Below are 20,596 nucleotides of genomic sequence, written 5' to 3' on the forward strand. Positions count from 1 at the left end.
ATATCTTGGGACCTGGCGTACATTTAGCGCTTTGCGCTTTTGAAAAGCAGGCCTATTCTGTGCCTTCACTGCCTCTTCTCTGTCACCCTTCTCTCTCTCTCTCTCTGAGTTCCCAGCATGCATTGTGTTTCTCCATTTCGCTACTAAATAGCAACCAAATGAGCCAAAATAGATATAAAAGGTAGTTCTAAATTAATGTGTAATGGTAACACAGCCTGCCATTGTCAAAATTTCAATATTGGACCAAATAAAACATCGAAATGAAAACACCACCCTATGTGAAACATATATGTCCTCCTGGGCCTATATATACCCCTTGTCGAGTTAACGTGATTTAGAGAAGTAACAGCGGAACGCGCTTCGGAACGCGCTTCTAATGGCATCTGCTATACTGTGATGTCCCTCCAATAACTTGGCCCTATTTCACATTTAGTTTTACAATAAAAACACATTTATGCAATGACTTGACATAATGTAGGCTATATTTATGTGCATCATCCTTCCTGCAGCAGGCGAGAGAAAATGATATCTTTCTGGACAAACTTTCACCAATCTAATAGGCTATATTTTTCTAGCTGATGCATAGAACATTATTTTCACTTTGATATTGCTATAGTGTAGCGTATTTACATGCTTGCAGTATTTAAACTGCAGTTAGATTGGTTTGAGAAGCATCATAATATGGAATAATAGCCGATATATGGAGACAGACGGGATGAAGGGAGGTGGGGGGGGGGGGGGGGATCAGAGGCTTGGGTTTCCTCTGGTTTTGCGGGACCAGTGGAATTGGAGCTAAAAAGGCAAGCGTGCCATTCGTTTATTGCACTTATCCAATGAGCATGACAGTGCATAATTTTACGCCTAAAAGGCGTGGTTGTAATGCTTTGGGCTGCATCTAGCGCCAGCACAACGATATCAAGTGCGCCTGTCCACGCCCACTGCTTTGATCTGCGCCTGCCGCTCGGCCTAGAAACTGCGCCGATGCAACGATAGGGCCCCCTCTCTCTCTCTCTCTCTCTCTCTCTCTCTCTCTCTCTCTCTCTCTCTCTCTCTCTCTCTCTCTCTTGGTCCACATCTTGAGTCATTCATGACAATCTCTTTCTCTTCACAGAAAGTGTATCCCTGCATCACTGTGCTAGTTGCATTCTCTTCCTCTCATGAGACCTTAAATATTAAATAGAGTCAAGTGAGCCAAATCTGTGACTCAAGAACTCAATACTTTAATTTATTCTACAACACAATTTGTGGATTGCATTGCATTGCATTGTATTGTATTGTATTGTATTGTATTGTATTGTATTGCATTGCATTGTATTGTATTGCATTGTATTGTATTGTATTGTATTGTATTGCATTGCATTGTATTGTATTGTATTGTATTGTATTGTATTGCAGTGAGAGTGTGCAGAGGCCTACCTCCTCGCTGAGGGAGTCGTATGCCAGTTGGGGGAAGGCTGATTCAGGATCAGCAGTAGGGGTTATGAGCCAATCAGCAATGAAGCAATCTGTGAGATCTCTCCCCTAATGAGTAATGACAATAATAAACTATATATCTGTATAGAGTAGACCCTTTCTTACACAGTGCTTATAGGTTAAGTTATATATCTGTATAGAGTAGACCCTTTCTTACACAGTGCTTATAGGTTAAGTTATATATCTGTATAGAGTAGACCCTTTCTTACACAGTGCTTATAGGTTAAGTTATATATCTGTATAGAGTAGACCCTTTCTTACACAGTGCTTATAAGTTAAGTTATATATCTGTATAGAGTAGACCCTTTCTTACACAGTGCTTATAGGTTAAGTTATATATCTGTATAGAGTAGACCCTTTCTTACACAGTGCTTATAGGTTAAGTTATATATCTGTATAGAGTAGACCCTTTCTTACACAGTGCTTATAGGTTAAGTTATATATCTGTATAGAGTAGACCCTTTCTTACACAGTGCTTATAGGTTAAGTTATATATCTGTATAGAGTAGACCCTTTCTTACACAGTGCTTATAGGTTAAGTTATATATCTGTATAAAGTAGACCCTTTCTTACACAGTGCTTATAGGTTAAGTTATATATCTGTATAGAGTAGACCCTTTCTTACACAGTGCTTATAAGTTAAGTTATATATCTGTATAGAGTAGACCCTTTCTTACACAGTGCTTATAGGTTAAGTTATATATCTGTATAGAGTAGACCCTTTCTTACACAGTGCTTATAGGTTAAGTTATATATCTGTATAGAGTAGACCCTTTCTTACACAGTGCTTATAAGTTAAGTTATATATCTGTATAGAGTAGACCCTTTCTTACACAGTGCTTATAGGTTAAGTTATATATCTGTATAGAGTAGACCCTTTCTTACACAGTGCTTATAGGTTAAGTTATATATCTGTATAGAGTAGACCCTTTCTTACACAGTGCTTATAGGTTAAGGCTTAACCTTGTAATAAAGTATATATCTGTATAGAGTAGACCCTTTCTTACACAGTGCTTATAGGTTAAGGCTTAACCTTGTAATAAAGTATATATCTGTATAGAGTAGACCCTTTCTTACACAGTGCTTATAGGTTAAGGCTTAACCCTTTCTTACACAGTGCTTATAGGTTAAGGCTGAACCCTTTCTTACACAGTGCTTATAGGTTAAGGCTTAACCCTTTCTTACATAGTGCTTATAGGTTAAGGCGTAACCTTGTGTAACCCACATGAAATATATGGGTACTAAACCTGTATATGTAGTTTAAGGGTGTAATTTGGTCTTTCTACCACAAGGCGGCGCACTCGCTGTATCTCTCAGGTCAAAGACGCTCTTATGTGCGACTTCTGTTTTCCAACTTCCTTTTTGATCTGAGATCCGTCTTGAACGCACGTCTCGACCCAACTAAGAACCTCCGGACCCAATCTTGTACAGAAACTGAACGTGAGGAGCCGCTTCTGCCAAGTGGGCCCTTTCGTTATGATCTCCGATTGGTTTTTGACCAGATTGATTCATTCTGAACCCTGGAGGGTTCAGTGGCGAGCCGAAGCCCAGAGACGATAAAGACTGGACGGACCATAACACGGTGTGGCCAGCCGTGGGATCCGCCCCAGATGACATCGGACCGACTCACTTCACTCCATTCGTTCCAGAACTTTGTACATAGTTGACTCCCACTTATCCGCAAGCTTGTGTTTATTCCGCAGCCGCAGGTTTCTCACTAACACTTGATCTCCTTCCTCTAGTGTTGATTCTCTTACTGCTTTGTCAAAGCGACGTTTGTTCCGATCAGCAACTTTTTTTGAATTCCTGGTGGCGATCTGATAACTCTCCTCTAAGCGTGCTTTCAGATTTTTCACGTATTGGGAGTGAGATTTAGGAGAGCCATCTTTTACGGGTAACCGGAACGCAATGTCTATTGGCAGGCGAGGCTGACGGCCAAACATTAACTCATAAGGGCTGAACCCTGTGACGTCATTCTTGGTGCAGTTATAGGCATGAGTTAGTGGTTTTACGAAATCACGCCAGTGAGTTTTCTCCTTTTCTTTCAAGGTTCCTAACAGGCCTAAAAGGGTCCTATTATAGCGCTCTACGGGGTTTCCCCTTGGGTGGTATGGACTTGTGCGCACTTTAGTGATACCAGCTAGGGCACAGAGTTCTTTGATCAGTTGGGACTCGAAATCCCGGCCCTGATCACTTAGCAGGCGCTCTGGAAACCCGTAGTGCACAAAGAATTGTTCCCAAAGACTCTTTGCGACCGTTGTAGCCTTTTGATCTTTTGTTGGAATGGCTACGGCGTACTTCGTAAAATGATCGGTTATGACCAAGATGTCTTTGGTATTGTGACTGTCAGGCTCTAGAGATAAATAATCCATGCACACCAGTTCCATAGGATGAGATGTTTGGATATTCACAAGAGGTGCTGACTTTTCAGGTGGTGTTTTCCTTCGGACGCAACGTCCGCATGACTTGATCTTTTTCTCCACCTCCGCAGCCATTTTAGGCCAATAGAATCTTGACCTGACCAAGTCCAGGGTTCTCTCCAAACCCATATGCCCCATTTCGTCGTGCAGGCACGTGAGAATGGCAGATCTGAGAGACTTGGGGGCAACGAACTGGTATGTTATGTCCTCTTCTGCTTGACGGGCTCTATAGAGAAGGCCATCTCTCAACTCCAACTTTTTCCATTCCCTGAGCATCAGCTTGTATTCTAATGAGTTGGGAATGAGATCAGGGTTGGCTTCATCTCCAGCCTCCAAGACTTCAACAACCTGTCCAATGACTGGGTCAGACCTCTGATGTTGTTGGAGTTCTGCCTGGCTGTAGGTAGGTATGGTAGAACAGCCTAGGGCTTCGTCATCTCCATAGATGTCTGGGACGGCATCAGGATGGAGAGCGAGGGATTCCACCAAGGTGATAGAAGGTAGGTTGTCGTCAGCTTCACCCAGGAGATGGCGTTGACACAAGGCTGTGACTGTGTCTGCTGGTAGGTCTTGTTGGTCAGGAGATGAAGAGAGATGGTGTGAAGCGAATTGTTTGATTCGCTCCATTTCTTCAAGAGAAGCATCGTCATCGGCCAAAATGTCATGAGGCCGTCTGGAAAGGCCGTCTGCATCTTGGTTGCTTTTTCCAGCACGATACTTAATGTTAAAGTCGAAGGTGGAAAGAGCGGCCAGCCAGCGATAACTAGCTGCGTCGAGTTTAGCTGACTTCAGAACGTACGTCAATGGATTGTTATCAGTTATGACCAGAAATGCGTTTCCATAGAGATAGTCTTGAAATTTCTCCACGATAGACCACTTCAGCGCTAGAAATTCTAGTTTATGGGCTGGGTACCGCTTTTCACTGGAGGAAAGCCCTCTGCTAGCGTAGGCGATAACTCGCATTTCGCCATCCTGTTCTTGGTACAGGGCAGCGCCTAAACCATGAGTGCTTGCGTCGGTGTGGAGAACATACGGCAATTTCGGGTCGGCAAATCCGAGGACGGGTGAGGAAGTGAGTTTTTCTATGATGGTCTCAAAGGCTTTTTGGCATTTAATTGTCCACCGCTCGTTAAAGGGTTCTTTGGGGTTGAAGTACCCTCCGATGCAAGGTGTTTTATGGCCCTTCCTATAAGGTGGGTAGCCCCCGGTAAGGTCATTTAATGGTTTGATTATTTTAGAATAATCTCTGACGAAGCGGCGGTAATAGCCTGCGAAACCTAAGAAAGACTTAAGCTCACTGAGGGTTTGGGGTCTAGGCCAAGTACGTAGAGCACTGACCTTGTCAGGATCAGTCTCTACTCCTTTGCATGAGACTATGTGGCCTAAATAGCGCACTGAGCTTTGAACGAAGTGGCATTTTGTTGGGGAGAGTTTCAAGCCATTTTCTCTGAGTTGCTGGAGGACATGCTTAAGCCTATTTTCGTGTTCTTCTAATGTGCTTGAAAACACAATAATGTCATCTAAGAAAACCAGTACTTCTTTTAGATTAACGCTCCCCATGACTCTCTCCATTAATCGTTGGAAAGTACTGGGGGCGTTGGTGATGCCCTGGGGCATGCGATTGAATTCGTAAAACCCCAACGGACATACGAAGGCGGTTTTAGGCTTATCGCGCTCCTCCATCTCTATCTGGTAATACCCAGATTTTAAATCCATTACGGAAAACCACTTGGATCCGGCAAGGGCTGAGAACGCTTCTTCTAGGTTTGGAAGTGCGTATGCGTCTCGGATTGTCAGCGCATTCAGTTTGCGATAATCGATGCAAAGACGGATCTCTCCATTTTTTTTACGAACTACGACGATTGGCGAAGCGTAAGGGGATTCTGATTCACGAATCACTCCTGCATCAAGGAGTGTTCGCAGATGTTTTCTCACAGCTTCATAGTCGTTTGGGTGGATTGGTCGGGACCTTTGCTTGAATGGTGTTTCGTCTTTTAGATTTATATGATGTTTTACTTTGGACGCGTGTCCAAAATCCAGATCGCTTTGGGCGAAAACGTCACTATAATCATTTAGACTCTGTGTTATTCTATCCTTCCACTCTTCTGAGAGAGGAGACTCACCAAAGTCAAATGTAAGATCTGACTTGGCAGGTTCCTTTGCTGATTGAGGAGTAACAGCGCAACATTTTACAGTGTCTGTGTCTTTATTTGTATCTGGTAAGTTGGCATATATCTTATCAGGAGTATGAAGCTCAGCTATGACACAATTTGACGGAAGTGTTACATCATGCTCAGTTTCGTTTCTCACCCACACAGATAATTTGTGTGGACGTTGCTCGGGCAGGGTGATTAGACAACTCTCTACAAATATTCCACCGGGCAATGCCGATGATTCAGGCTGTTCGACTATTGCACATTCGCCGGTGGTATTTGCTTTGACGTAGCCTTCAAGGCAGACTCTCTCTTGTGCAGGAATTACCTGCTGCACTTTACCCCTAAGGGTTGTTAAGCCTATTCTCCCTGTGGAGTTCACTTTGTTCCTGAGCTTGAGTATACGAATAATCTGCCTATAGCCATAGACAGAGGACTCTGTTGGGTTTTTATCATTACAGTGTTCCTCATACAAGACGTCGAGCGCATTTGTTCCTATGAGCACGGGTAAGTCAGAATTACTGCGCAAGTCTGGAACTACTAAAGCTAAAGCAGAAACTTCAGGCTCTGTTTCAACAAATTCCTTTGGGAACTTGAGGCTAATGGGTACATAGCCTAAGTACGGAACGTTCTGACCATTTGCACCTTCAACATCTAGGGCTGTGAAGGGTTGGATGGGGTGCTCTGACAGATGGCGGTTATAGAAAGAGGCAGATACTGTGGTCACTTGAGACCCAGAGTCGAGGAGACAATTACAGTCGACTCCTGATACACCGATATTAGCTATACATTTCTGTCCTACAAGTCTCTTAGGTAGCTTAATTGGGTGTTCTACTTTATGGGATTGAATTGATGCTTTAGTCTTAGTTTTTTGTTTGGGACATTCGTGTTCAGTTTCAGTTCCTGGTAGTCCCTCGACAGGAACTGCATTCAGTTTAAATTCTGTTCCCAGGCTGCTTGCTTTTGCTTCAACTCTTTGCGCTTCTTCTCGACTAGTTCAGGGTTCGCCTCATTACTGCAGGAAGGTACGATATGGCCGTCCTCGCCACACTTGAAACAATACCATGGTCGAGGCTTCTTTGAGAGTTTTGACTCTGCAGGGTGTGATGGTTTCTCCTCAGTGAAGGCTTTGGGCTTAAACTTTGGTTTCTTATTTGGCTTAGCAGATGCTTGGCCTGACTCATTACTCAATGATGCTTTTAGAGAAGCCATTTGGGCTTGTAGCTTTGCCATTTGTTTTTCTAGCCTCTGTGAGTCACTGGGGAATGGCTTGTTTACAGCTGTTGATGAGTCCATATCAGTGGGATATTCTTCCACTGTGAGTGAGTCTGACTGGGCTCTTGATTTGGTAGCCCCTAAGTACTGTTTCATTCGGCTGGACTTAGCAGCTTGCCGGTCCTCTTCAGTACGTAGCGAGAGAAGTAACTCGGAAAAGGAGGGCGGGTTATCCTTCTTTTGCTCAAGCTGGAGACTGGTAATTAAGCCATTGTTCCAGCAGCCTCTACAGAATTGCTTAAGCAGCTGGCGTTTTGAATCAATGGCAGCAAGGCCACCTCTTTTGACAACTTTAATCAAGGCTGTTTGTAAGCGTTGCAAATAGCCAGAAGGCTTTTCACCAGGGTCTTGGTTCGTGTTTAAGAATTTTGCAAAAAGTTCATCCCCGTCATCAACAATACCATACGCAGAGTCGAGTAGGCTAACATATTCATGGGGGGTGGAGTTGGGCGTAAGATGCTTGACAAAGTTGGTGGCGGGTGGAAGAAGGCTCTCTACTATTTTTCTGGTGGTATGTTTGTCAGACACAGTAGGGTCTGCGAGCTGGAACTCAACGTTACTGCGCCAGGTGTCATAATCAGACTCTGAATTTGGACATGGGATTTTCCCTGAGAAGGGTCTGATCTTGGTGTGGCCATGATAATGGGAAGACAAGTCACTAGTCTTAATGACATGTTCAACCACTACTTTTTGCACTTCAGGAGTGGTGAGGTGTTCAGACGGTAGTAGATACCTTGCTTCCTAGCCAAGGATGAGGCTTCTGCACCTATATCGAGACGGAGTGAGTCACGTTCAGGGGGGTGGGTCAGATCACTACTTATTTTTATAGGACTTGCATTAGATGCTGTGTCAGCTGTAGGTGCGGGGCTAACTTTAGATGTATCTGGTTCGGTGGTCTGAGTTTTGGTGGACGCCTGAATCCTAACCAGTTCATCTAACAGAACCTTCTCAAAGTCTGCCCCACTTAATTTAGCAACAGCTTTCAGTTCAGTTAAGAAAGTCTGGGTTATGGTAGACCCTCTGTCGGCTGTGTACAGCTCAGACAGAAGCTGAAGATGGTGGGTGATGTCTGAGTTACTGGTGGGTCTGTCGCAGGGTAGGCTATCCCTCATGAGCTCAATAGCTTCACCTGATTTAAATTCCACTATGGCTGTGTTGTTGAACCTATCATCACCACTGGTTACTTTAATTATCCTTTCAATTTTACCAAACTGCTCTAAGTGCTGGATGAGTTCATCATCTACATCGTCACCAGTTATACCTTTGACTAGAAGAGAATTAGGCACTTTAACGTTTTCAGAGATAATTATATCCATGTTTGTATTGTTACCACAGACTTATTGTAGATAAGCAGTATCAGTGTTCACAAATGAATGCAATAAAAATGTCAACTGTTCAACCTTCATAAGACAAGGACTTAAACTAGCTCCTGGCTGGCTCGCCAAGTTTTATGTAGCGCCTCCTAGTGTTAACCGATGATAAAACAATGAGTGGCACTTACATTCACCTAGGTTCGTAAAGCAGATACCTTGAATATATATTTTTGGAATGACTCACTCTCCATCCTGATGCCGTCCCAGACATCTATGGAGATGACGAAGCCCTAGGCTGTTCTACCATACCTACCTACAGCCAGGCAGAACTCCAACAACATCAGAGGTCTGACCCAGTCATTGGACAGGTTGTTGAAGTCTTGGAGGCTGGAGATGAAGCCAACCCTGATCTCATTCCCAACTCATTAGAATACAAGCTGATGCTCAGGGAATGGAAAAAGTTGGAGTTGAGAGATGGCCTTCTCTATAGAGCCCGTCAAGCAGAAGAGGACATAACATACCAGTTCGTTGCCCCCAAGTCTCTCAGATCTGCCATTCTCACGTGCCTGCACGACGAAATGGGGCATATGGGTTTGGAGAGAACCCTGGACTTGGTCAGGTCAAGATTCTATTGGCCTAAAATGGCTGCGGAGGTGGAGAAAAAGATCAAGTCATGCGGACGTTGCGTCCGAAGGAAAACACCACCTGAAAAGTCAGCACCTCTTGTGAATATCCAAACATCTCATCCTATGGAACTGGTGTGCATGGATTATTTATCTCTAGAGCCTGACAGTCACAATACCAAAGACATCTTGGTCATAACCGATCATTTTACGAAGTACGCCGTAGCCATTCCAACAAAAGATCAAAAGGCTACAACGGTCGCAAAGAGTCTTTGGGAACAATTCTTTGTGCACTACGGGTTTCCAGAGCGCCTGCTAAGTGATCAGGGCCGGGATTTCGAGTCCCAACTGATCAAAGAACTCTGTGCCCTAGCTGGTATCACTAAAGTGCGCACAAGTCCATACCACCCAAGGGGAAACCCCGTAGAGCGCTATAATAGGACCCTTTTAGGCCTGTTAGGAACCTTGAAAGAAAAGGAGAAAACTCACTGGCGTGATTTCGTAAAACCACTAACTCATGCCTATAACTGCACCAAGAATGACGTCACAGGGTTCAGCCCTTATGAGTTAATGTTTGGCCGTCAGCCTCGCCTGCCAATAGACATTGCGTTCCGGTTACCCGTAAAAGATGGCTCTCCTAAATCTCACTCCCAATACGTGAAAAATCTGAAAGCACGCTTAGAGGAGAGTTATCAGATCGCCACCAGGAATTCAAAAAAAGTTGCTGATCGGAACAAACGTCGCTTTGACAAAGCAGTAAGAGAATCAACACTAGAGGAAGGAGATCAAGTGTTAGTGAGAAACCTGCGGCTGCGGAATAAACACAAGCTTGCGGATAAGTGGGAGTCAACTATGTACAAAGTTCTGGAACGAATGGGAGACCTACCTGTGTACAAAGTACAGCCCATCAGCGGAGATGGCCCCACTCGAACTCTACATAGGGACCTCCTACTTCCTTGTGGTGACCTATCCGAAGCAGAGGAAACTGAACCGGCCAACCCCAGGGTCCGCCGGCCAAGAACCAGACAAAGTCACCCTCAACTCTTAGAGGAACACTCAGAGTCTGAGGATGATTCATTTATCTATCCTACCCAGTTGTCTGTCATTCCTGAGGAAAGATTTGTTACAGTGTATGAAATCCCAAAGAGACAGCAACTCAATGACAATCAACCGGACATGACAAATGAAAATGAACAGGATATGACAAATGACAATCAACCGGACATGACAAATGAAAATGAACAGGATATGACAAATGAAAATCAACCGGACATGACAAATGAAAATGAACAGGATATGACAAATGAAAATGAACAGGATATGACAAATGAAAATCAACCGGACATGACAAATGAAGATCCAGCTCTCGCTGATGATGGAAAGGATGCATCTTCTATTAATATGGAGGATCCTGCAGATGGAGAAACTGTGGAAGTTCAACAGGACACTGAGCAGAACAATGCATCAACTTCCGAAACAACTGATAGAGAGAAGGAAAGTGAAACTGAAACCAATGTAGACACAAATGACCCCACGCGTAGATCCGAAAGATCACGACAACCCCCTGACCGTTTTCACTACATCCAATTAGGGAAACCCTTAATCTCCTTTGCGCAGAGTATCCTACAAAGCTTTAATCAAGCAATTGATACAATTGGTGACTATGATAGTTCCCCTGTTAACCCCAGACCTCATGAAGGGACTCATGCTGATTCAAGGCGGGAGGGTGTAACCCACATGAAATATATGGGTACTAAACCTGTATATGTAGTTTAAGGGTGTAATTTGGTCTTTCTACCACAAGGCGGCGCACTCGCTGTATCTCTCAGGTCAAAGACGCTCTTATGTGCGACTTCTGTTTTCCAACTTCCTTTTTGATCTGAGATCCGTCTTGAACGCACGTCTCGACCCAACTAAGAACCTCCGGACCCAATCTTGTACAGAAACTGAACGTGAGGAGCCGCTTCTGCCAAGTGGGCCCTTTCGTTATGATCTCCGATTGGTTTTTGACCAGATTGATTCATTCTGAACCCTGGAGGGTTCAGTGGCGAGCCGAAGCCCAGAGACGATAAAGACTGGACGGACCATAACACGGTGTGGCCAGCCGTGGGATCCGCCCCAGATGACATCGGACCGACTCACTTCACTCCATTCTTTCAGGACCAGATAAGAACACAACCCCTAGTTAGCTACCCGGGTAGTAGGAATAGTGTGAGAACCAGATCGAAAGTACTTCATCCACACGACTTGAACACATGCCGTGCTCCCTAACGGAGTATCCCCAATCCAAAGGAACTGAACTCTGAACTCCTTCTTAAAGGAGTATTGCACACAAAACGAAGCACTCTTTTCTCTGAACCTTTTATTTATTTTTATTAATTGTTTTTGAAGAGCTCTAGTTGTATTTTCATTTTATATTTCTATGCAAGTTCCAGCGTTGCTATATCATTGTTGAGGCAATAAATATAGTCAACTGTTCAACTTCATACCAACTCTCTTCTAGTGAGTCATTCCAAAAATATATATTCAAGGTATCTGCTTTACGAACCTAGGTGAATGTAAGTGCCACTCATTGTTTTATCATCGGTTAACACTAGGAGGCGCTACACTTGCAAGGCAACTGGATTCTCGCAAGATCTTGAGATCTCACGCGACAAAACAAAAATGAAAACAAAACATACACTGCCTTTTGCTGAAATGACACCGCTGACTTATTTGAACTCAAAGATCATATAGGCTATGATAAGCTGCACCTCTGCAAATGTAGCTCAAGTTAATATTTACAGTTAAACAGTAGACAGCATTTTCCTTCAGTCCCCTTGCCCTGCAAGGTAGCAATTGTACACTATAGGCTATAGAGGGGATTTAGAAGTGGGTATACACAATGCTGACTGAAAAATAAGTGGGTATACTCCGCATACCTGTGTATACCCTGCACTACACCACTGTGTGTGTGAGCCTTCACCTTTGGGCCTGGTGATGTGAGGTTAGTGTGAGCCTGAGGTCGGTTTCACGTATAAGCTGTTTGGTGCTTTAACCGCTCCAGAGTTCGTTTCCTCGGATAGTGCGCTTCGTTTGGGGTGGTGTGAAAGCGCAAACAAACTCTGTTGCGGAACAAACAAGCGAACTCTGGTCCGCTTGAAAACGTGGGTCTCGGTTCGTTTGCAAGTGAACTCTAGTGCGGTTCGTTTGTGGTGTGAAAGCAAACCGAACCAAACACAAGAGCAAATACAGGAAAGGCAGTGCATCATGAGTAGAAGGCGGTAGAAGGAAGCAAAACACTGCGGCGCGCACACGGGTCGGTGCGCACCACGCTGCCTCCCTCCTCTCGTCTCATCTGCAGAATGATGTTGGACCCAACAGCTCGCTGCCTCATCTGCTGCTCATATTGGGCGCATTCTTGTCAAATATTTATTTGATAGTAACACCAAAGTAAAACCAGAAATCCCAAGATTGCACGGTGATTGCAAGGTGGTTTCTCTATGGGTTGTTTTTCGCGGATTCACTTGTGTTGTTGTGTTGTGTTGTCAGCCCTCAGCAGACAAGGCGGCAGAAGAGGAGAGATGTCCCCTCTATATTCTGTCCAATAGACGAGTGACCGTTTTGACCACATGACATTGTTCAGAAAGTTTGGTGCGTTTGGCAAATTGCTGTGTGAAAGAGAACCAGACCAAATGAAAAATGAAACAATGTTGCAAATTCACCCCCCCCCCCGAATCGCACCGAGTCCACCAGCTTATATGTGAAAGCGACCTGAGAGTCTGGAGGAAGAGTGGAGAGGCACACAATCCAAGTTGCTTCAAGTCCAGTGTGAAGTTTCCACAGTCTGTGATGATTTGGGGTGCTGTGTGTCATCTGATGGTGTGGGTCCACTGTGTTTTCTCAAGTCCAAAGTCAACGCAGCCGTCTACCAGGAAATGTTGGAGCACTTCATGCTTCCTTCTGCTGAGAGATTTATGGAGATGCTGATTTCATTTTGCAGCAGGACGTGGCACCTCCCCACACTGCCAAAGGTACCACACACTGGTTTAATGACCATGGTATTACTGTGCTTGATTGGCCAGCAAACTGGTGAAAAAGGAGCCCCGACCAAGTATTGATACCTGTACATGAACATAGTTTTCAGAAGGCCGACATTCAGTGATGTAAAGTAACGAAGTACAAATACTTCATGACTGTACTTAAAGCAGGACTAAACCCCCCAGATTTCTTGCAAAACGGCACTCCACTCGATCCGAAAACCCTGCAGGCAAGATGGCCGCCCACACTCCCCTCCTTAGTTGGCAGAATTCCTCCCCCATAAACTAACATATCTTGGCCAATAAGTATGTAACATAAAAAAAAAAAAAAAAAAAAAAACTAAAAACTAAAATATTAGCCACAGTAGGCATTACCCAGGCATGCATTGGTCTTAAAGGGCTCGCGCCGCGTGAACTACAGTAATAATCAATGGGGAAAAAAACATTTTTTCACATGAGTGGGGCGCGTGCTAAACCCACCGTGACGTCATGATGTATCAAATATCCCATTCATTTGAGGGCACAAAAAAGCAGTGTTCAACGCATAAAGGGGAACTTATTATGCTGCTGAAAATGATACAAATAGTAGAATGGTAACAGTTTGATCTCAAATGTGGAAATTTTGATCAGAATTCTTCACACACCACCCCCAGTCATATATATTGGTTAACACATTGAATGCCAGCCATGTTTTCATTCCTGTAGGTAAGTTGTGCCAGGGGTGTTTTTGACGATTCTGGCTCATTTTAGAGACAGCCGAGGATTCTTTTCTGTTAAGAATTCATGAACACCAATCATCTAAAAATAACTAATAGAATGTGTGCTTTCTCTGTCTAAAAGAGTTAGTTTGCAGAGTTAGTAGTTATGTAGATATTAGCCGTTGAGTACAGCATGGTTTCAGCGTCTGGAAATTTATTCAGAGATAAATGGCTTTTTGTGAAACAGTCACTTTAACCATTCATTTTTGGCATCAGTAAGACCGTCAGACATTCTAAACAATAGTTTTGAACAGTAATTTCCTCCATAACAACAGGAAACACCCCTCTCATTCAAACTCCCTCCTCCCTCCTCCCTCCTCCCTCCTCCCTCCTCCCTCCTCCCTCCGCTGTACAGCGGGCGTGTCAGAAGCGCTTTTGCTGCTGCCTGCCTGTGTGCCTGCCTGCCTGCTTGCCTGCGTGCAGACGCTCCTTGTGCGAGTCAAGATGGGCCGGGGAATGCGTGGGCGATGGGCAGATGTTGATTCTGGCCTTTCTGAGGTGTTTCAAAGTGTGTTTCACCTATGATCTATTTTGCAAATCGCTCTCCGCTCTCTGTGTGCTGCTGCCGGTGCGCGGCCGCTCTCAGGCAAGACAAGTCTGTTACTGTAAAATCGCCACGGCATTTCCTTGAACGGCTTGGTCCCGCGGCAGTTTTTTCTTTGATTTCGGTCGTCTGGGGGAGCACTGTCAACACTTAGTGGGTCGGTAAAATAGATTATACACATTATCTTGCTCCAATAGTGATCTCGAAGATGTAAAAGCGGTTGATTGATGTCCCACTGTCAAAAAAAAAAAATCTTTATGTAAGACGAGTTAGTCCGTCCTTGGCACTTAAGCGCTGGATTATGTAAGACGAATTAGTCCGTCTCTGGCACTTAATGTGTTAAAAGCTGAAAAAAAGTGTTTTGGGGTTTAGTCCTGCTTTAAGTAGCCTATTTGTTTTTAGTATCTGTACTTTACTTGAGTATTTATTTTTCTTTCAACTTTCACTTTTACTCCACTACATGTTCATAATAAAATCTATACTTTTACTCCGATACATTTCCCAAAAGCATCTTCGTTACTCGTTACTATAAAATAAACAAACAGCTGGTGTTGTGGCGAATCAGTAGCCTGGCTAGCGAATCAGTGCTTCTGTCGTTCTGTGTTGCAAGTTGCGTTTGCCAATCACTTACCGTCAGTGCTTCCCAAGTCTTTTAATCCATGTTACAAGTTTTCACAGGCTGAAATCCGAAGGTTAATTACTTTAAATTGTCTTTACGTTCTGTCCAATTGAACCAGAATGACGGAATATGCCACCAGAAAACAAGAAACCAAGCGTCTCTTGAGGTAAACTTCAAATCGGTCAAGCGTCCACGCAGCCAGAACGTAAAAGTATAGGGTTTCCGCTTAAGGATTTCAGAATAAAATATGAAGTGCTTTATTTGTTTCTCCAAAGGTGAGAAGCATTTTATTCTGAAAGTAAATTGTGGAATTTCCGTTGGTAGTCTGGTGTAACTGTTGCTATTTTGTCACAGCCCAATAACACTGTCGTGTTTCAGAAAGGTAACTTCAGTTTCAATTTCTATAGAGTGATTACATTGATCTGGCCGTGAAAATATCCAGGCATATAGCCTAGCTATATGGAGGAGATGTCCATGAACAAAAGCCATGTTCTTTTCTTTTAAGAAGGTGCCAGCTGTTCTCCCCTGCATTATGTCAGTGCAGGGTACCCCTATTGAGCATGTGGCTTCTTATAACTATTTTAATTGATGATGCCCTTTCTTTTAAACTCCATATTGATTTGCTGGCAAGGAAGTTAAAGTTGAAATTGGGCTTCTTTTTAGGAACAAATCTTGTTTCTCCTTCAATGCAAGGAGACACTGGTTGCTGCCACCTTCTTGCCGCTTTTGGATTATGGTGATGTTCTGTACATGAATGCGTCTGCTAAATGTCTCCATCTGCTGGATGCTGTTTATCATGGCACGCTGAGATTTATTACTGGCTGTAAACCCCTTACACATCACTGCTTGCTGTATTCTCTAGTCAACTCATCCTCTCCATGCGCAGAACCGTGCACTGGTATACTTTCATTTATAAATCCATCCTTGGTCTGTTTCCCACTTACTTATCTATCTAAACAGTCAAACTACAGCTTACGCATTCAAAACCTCATCACATTCACCTATTCCATCCCCTCAGTTCGTACTGAGTGTGGGAAAAAAGGCGTTCTCTTACTCTGCCCCCTCCACCTGGAACACGCTACAGCAGAGTCTGAAGCTGTCCAGTCTGATCCTCCTCCACCTGGAACAGCTACAGCAGAGTCTGAAGCTGTCCAGTCTGATCCTCCCACCTGGAACACACTACAGCAGTGTCTGAAGCTGTCCAGTTTGATCCCCCTCCACCTGGAACAGCTACAGCAGAGTCTGAAGCTGTCCAGTTTGATCCCCCTCCACCTGGAACACGCTACAGCAGAGTCTGAAGCTGTCCAGTCTGATCCTCTCCACCTGGAACACGCTACAGCAGAGTCTGAAGCTGTCCAGTCTGATCCCCCTCCACCTGGAACATGCTACAGCAGAGTCTGAAGCTGTCCAGTTTGATCCCCCTCCACCTGGAACATGCTACAGCAGAGTCTGAAGCTGTCCAGTTTGATCCCCCTCCACCACCTGGAACATGCTACAGCAGAGTCTGAAGCTGTCCAGTTTGATCCCCCTCCACCACCTGGAACATGCTACAGCAGAGTCTGAAGCTGTCCAGTCTGATCCCCCTGGCAAGTTTTAAATTATTGTTGAGTAATTTGAAGAGAGCTTCCTTGATCTGCTCCTGCTCTCAAGGCTAAAAATTGTTCTCTACCCCCCCCCCCCCCCCCCTTCAGCACTTTATGTTTTCTGTTGTTTTTAACTTATTATGGTTTGACTGTTGATTGTACTGTTGCTGTTTTTACATGTGTAGGCTTAACTGTTGTATGAGCTGCTGTATGAACAGGTCGCACTTGTAAATGAGACTTCGGTCTCAATGTGATTTTTTACCTGTTTAAATAAAGGCAAAAAAAATGGATGGTGATTATGATGATGATTTTATTATTATTATATATTTCCCCTTGACATGGAGATATCTCATCGCCATGATAGCCTAACAGGCACTTGTGCCAAAAGCTGCAGTCAGTTCAAATGGCAGATTATAAGATATGTAAGCAAACTCACAATAAAGCTAAAAATTCTGAAAATCGGACCGCTTGCTTTCCTATAGACAGGATTTACTTGTACTTTTACTTTCAATACTTTTAAGTACAGTTAATATAAAAAAAATACTTTTGATACTTAAGTACAGAAAATATGTATTAGTATTATTACTCCTATGGATTTTGAGTACTTTATACACCACTGCCGACATTTCTGTATTAAAAAAATCCCTTTTTTTGATTGGTCTTATGTAATATTCTAATTTTCTGAAATACACATTTTAGGTTTTAATTAGCTGTAAGCCACAATTATTAAAGTTATAACAAATAAAGGCTTGAAATATTTCACTTTGTGTGTAATGAATCTAAATATGAGTTTCACTTTTTGAATTGAGTAGCTAAACTTTTCCACAATATTCTAATTTATTGAGCTGCACCTGTATATGCGAGTGTTTCTGGCGCTGTTGGAATGTGTATTTTTGGTGACTGCAGGAGTAGGCTTGTGTAGCATTACTGCCATTCAGCTAAGCTGACTAGCAGGAGGAGTGCAACACACTTTATAATGCACCATTCAGCTGCTAAGCTAACTGGAGGGGTGCAACACACTTTATAATGCACCATTCAGCTGCTAAGCTAACTGGAGGGGTGCAACACACTTTATAATGCACCATTCAGCTGCTAAGCTAACTAGCAGGAGGGGTACAACCCACTTTCTAATGCACCATTCAGCTGCTAAGCTAACTGGAGGGGTGCAACACACTTTATAATGCACCATTCAGCTGCTAAGCTAACTGGAGGGGTGCAACACACTTTATAATGCACCATTCAGCTGCTAAGCTAACTAGCAGGAGGGGTACAACCCACTTTCTAATGCACCATTCAGCTGCTAAGCTAACTAGCAGGAGGGGTACAACACACTTTCTAATGCACGCACACGGAAGAGAAAGGCATCCATCTTACTGGGAATATGGAAAATAGGTGAATCTCCCAAAAATGTTGCCCAACATTTTAAAATAAAGTTCCAAAACCTAAATGGCATGTGGCAAATCAAACACTAATGCTACTTAAAATCCATTTAGAAATGTTCTAAAACTTCTAATGTTCTAAAAAAAGTGCTTCTTTGTAAAAGAGAACATTGTTAGCTGTGATCTTTTCCATGTGATTCTAAAAGGGGAGAGAACATAGATCAAACTAGATTATTTTAACTGGAACATTAGAAATGAGAAAATAAAGTGCAGAAACAAAGTAAGCAGATTCTGCTTCTCACTGTGAACAGATCCACAGTTTGTCAGTGTTTACATTGATCCAGTTTCTGCTGCATCATCTGTTCTGTAATGTATGGGATTTAAATGGGAGGTCGGATACGGGTAGGAGAGCTTTTTTAACAGCGTTTTCCACCCATTGAGGATTTGAACGCTGTGTGACGCTGACTGCTCTACGAGAATATATCAGAGTACAGTGGCAACGTCACGTTATGGGGCTACAGGCGGGAGGACAAATAGGCAGGAGGAATATCTCTCTGCTAGGTAAGAGTTAACTCGATGCACCAGGACAATAAGCTCATAAGAAAAGACAGGTTTGTTCTCAAAGTTACAATACCACCAGGACCAGACGCACAGCCTGAGATACACTCCCTGGAATTAATATAGAAGAAATACTTTATTGATTCATGGAATGAAAATTGTTTACTTTATTGCTCTTTTTAAAATATTTGGCATCACATCACATGCTGGTAAAAGACTGGTTCAATCTTTCTATGCATATAGTCACTTAATCATCAACGCAATCAATGTGTGAAACCAGCATGTCAGCACTGTGGAGGAAAACAATGTGCATTACATTTGTGGTTCACTTTTCTTAACAAAGTTACAAAGTGTTGGGAACAAAATCAACATATTAACTATTCCGCCATAGTAAAGATGTTTTGCTGTCTCCATTAAGGCCCATGCAGTGAAGAGAAACAGCAGAAAATATTACAGCAACAATACAAATAGCCAGAGATGAAAAGTACACACATTCTTTACTTAAGTAGAAGTACAGTTACTTGTGTAAAAAAGACTCTGGTAAAAGTAAAAGTACTGATTCAACTTGTTTACTCAAGTAAAAAAAAGGGGAAAGAAGTAGGCCTACAGCCTCTGAAATGTAGCCTACTAAGTATAAAAGTATATAAAGTATTTCTGCAAAGCTATACCAAACCTGACATAATATTAATATAATTCAGACTATTAAACTTAAAAGATCCCCTCCAAACACATTTTAAGATGTAGGCCTATATAAAAAAAATACTTTACTTTGATTAATAATTTGTGTCTGATATGGTTTGTCCACAAAAAAGTTCAATAGGCGATCATTTAAATCCTTAAAATAACATCTACTTTGTCTCCCTCATTACATTGCATCATTGATGTGATGTGACATGTTACAGGTTTAGCCTGTCATTTTAAATAGGCTACATTATTTTCACGTTGGCACTTTATATAATTCAATTAAACGTCAAGGGTGTTTTATTGTGAAGGTTATGACAGGAAGTGGACTTGTTCACGTTGGTTAGCTTGAACATACAGCGCCTCCGCCATTTTGGCCCGAAAGGAGACTAGTGAACCCTGTCTGTGTCTGTCTATGGTAAAAACAGCATCCAGTAAACCATCCCGCCTACAAAGTGCAGTAGCTACAGATATATTTTTTTTCAACTTCAAATTAATCTTCCCGGTCAAAATGCATTGTGCTGCTGCTGCTGCTGGTTGTTTTACGGGCCAAGATGGCGGCGGTGCTGCTTTGGCGCTACCGCAGCGCCTCTAGCGGCTGTTTCCAAACACACAATAATGCAACACACTCTTTCCTTCCACCCTCTTTGGCTTGATACAGAAGGGGAACGCACGCGGATGTTTCTGCAGGCACTAGCGGGAAAGCTGAGCAGAGCGCGAGACAAAGTGAGTGAGACAAACAAACGTTACATGTTTTCGTCTGTTGTGCTTTATACTGAAGTCACGAGCCTGCTTTGAAAATGTAACGAGTAGAAAGTAGATATTTGTGTTCAAATGTAGGGAGGAAAAGTACAAAGCTGTCAGTAATACTCAGTAAAGTACAGACACCTTTAGTAAAAATAGCAAATATTTCAGCCTTAAACATCCATTCCATCTGCCCAGATTTCATCAAACAAGGGAATCCTCAAATCCTCCTGCAAGCTGCAATTTAATTCATTTTCCACATCTTTTACACAGACACACAGACACACACACACACACACACACACACACACACACACAGTGTCCCTGAATATAAAATCTTCTGCTGACAGTGAATGTTGGTTAAAGTGTATTTACAGTAACTCACTAATCTACAGAGAAACACACACGCCCACATTAAGGTGTGTGTGTGTGTGTGTCAGAGACACGCCCACAT

This window comes from Poromitra crassiceps (genome assembly GCF_964638095.1).
Source record: "Poromitra crassiceps genome assembly, chromosome: 23".
Lineage (NCBI taxonomy): Eukaryota > Metazoa > Chordata > Actinopteri > Beryciformes > Melamphaidae > Poromitra > Poromitra crassiceps.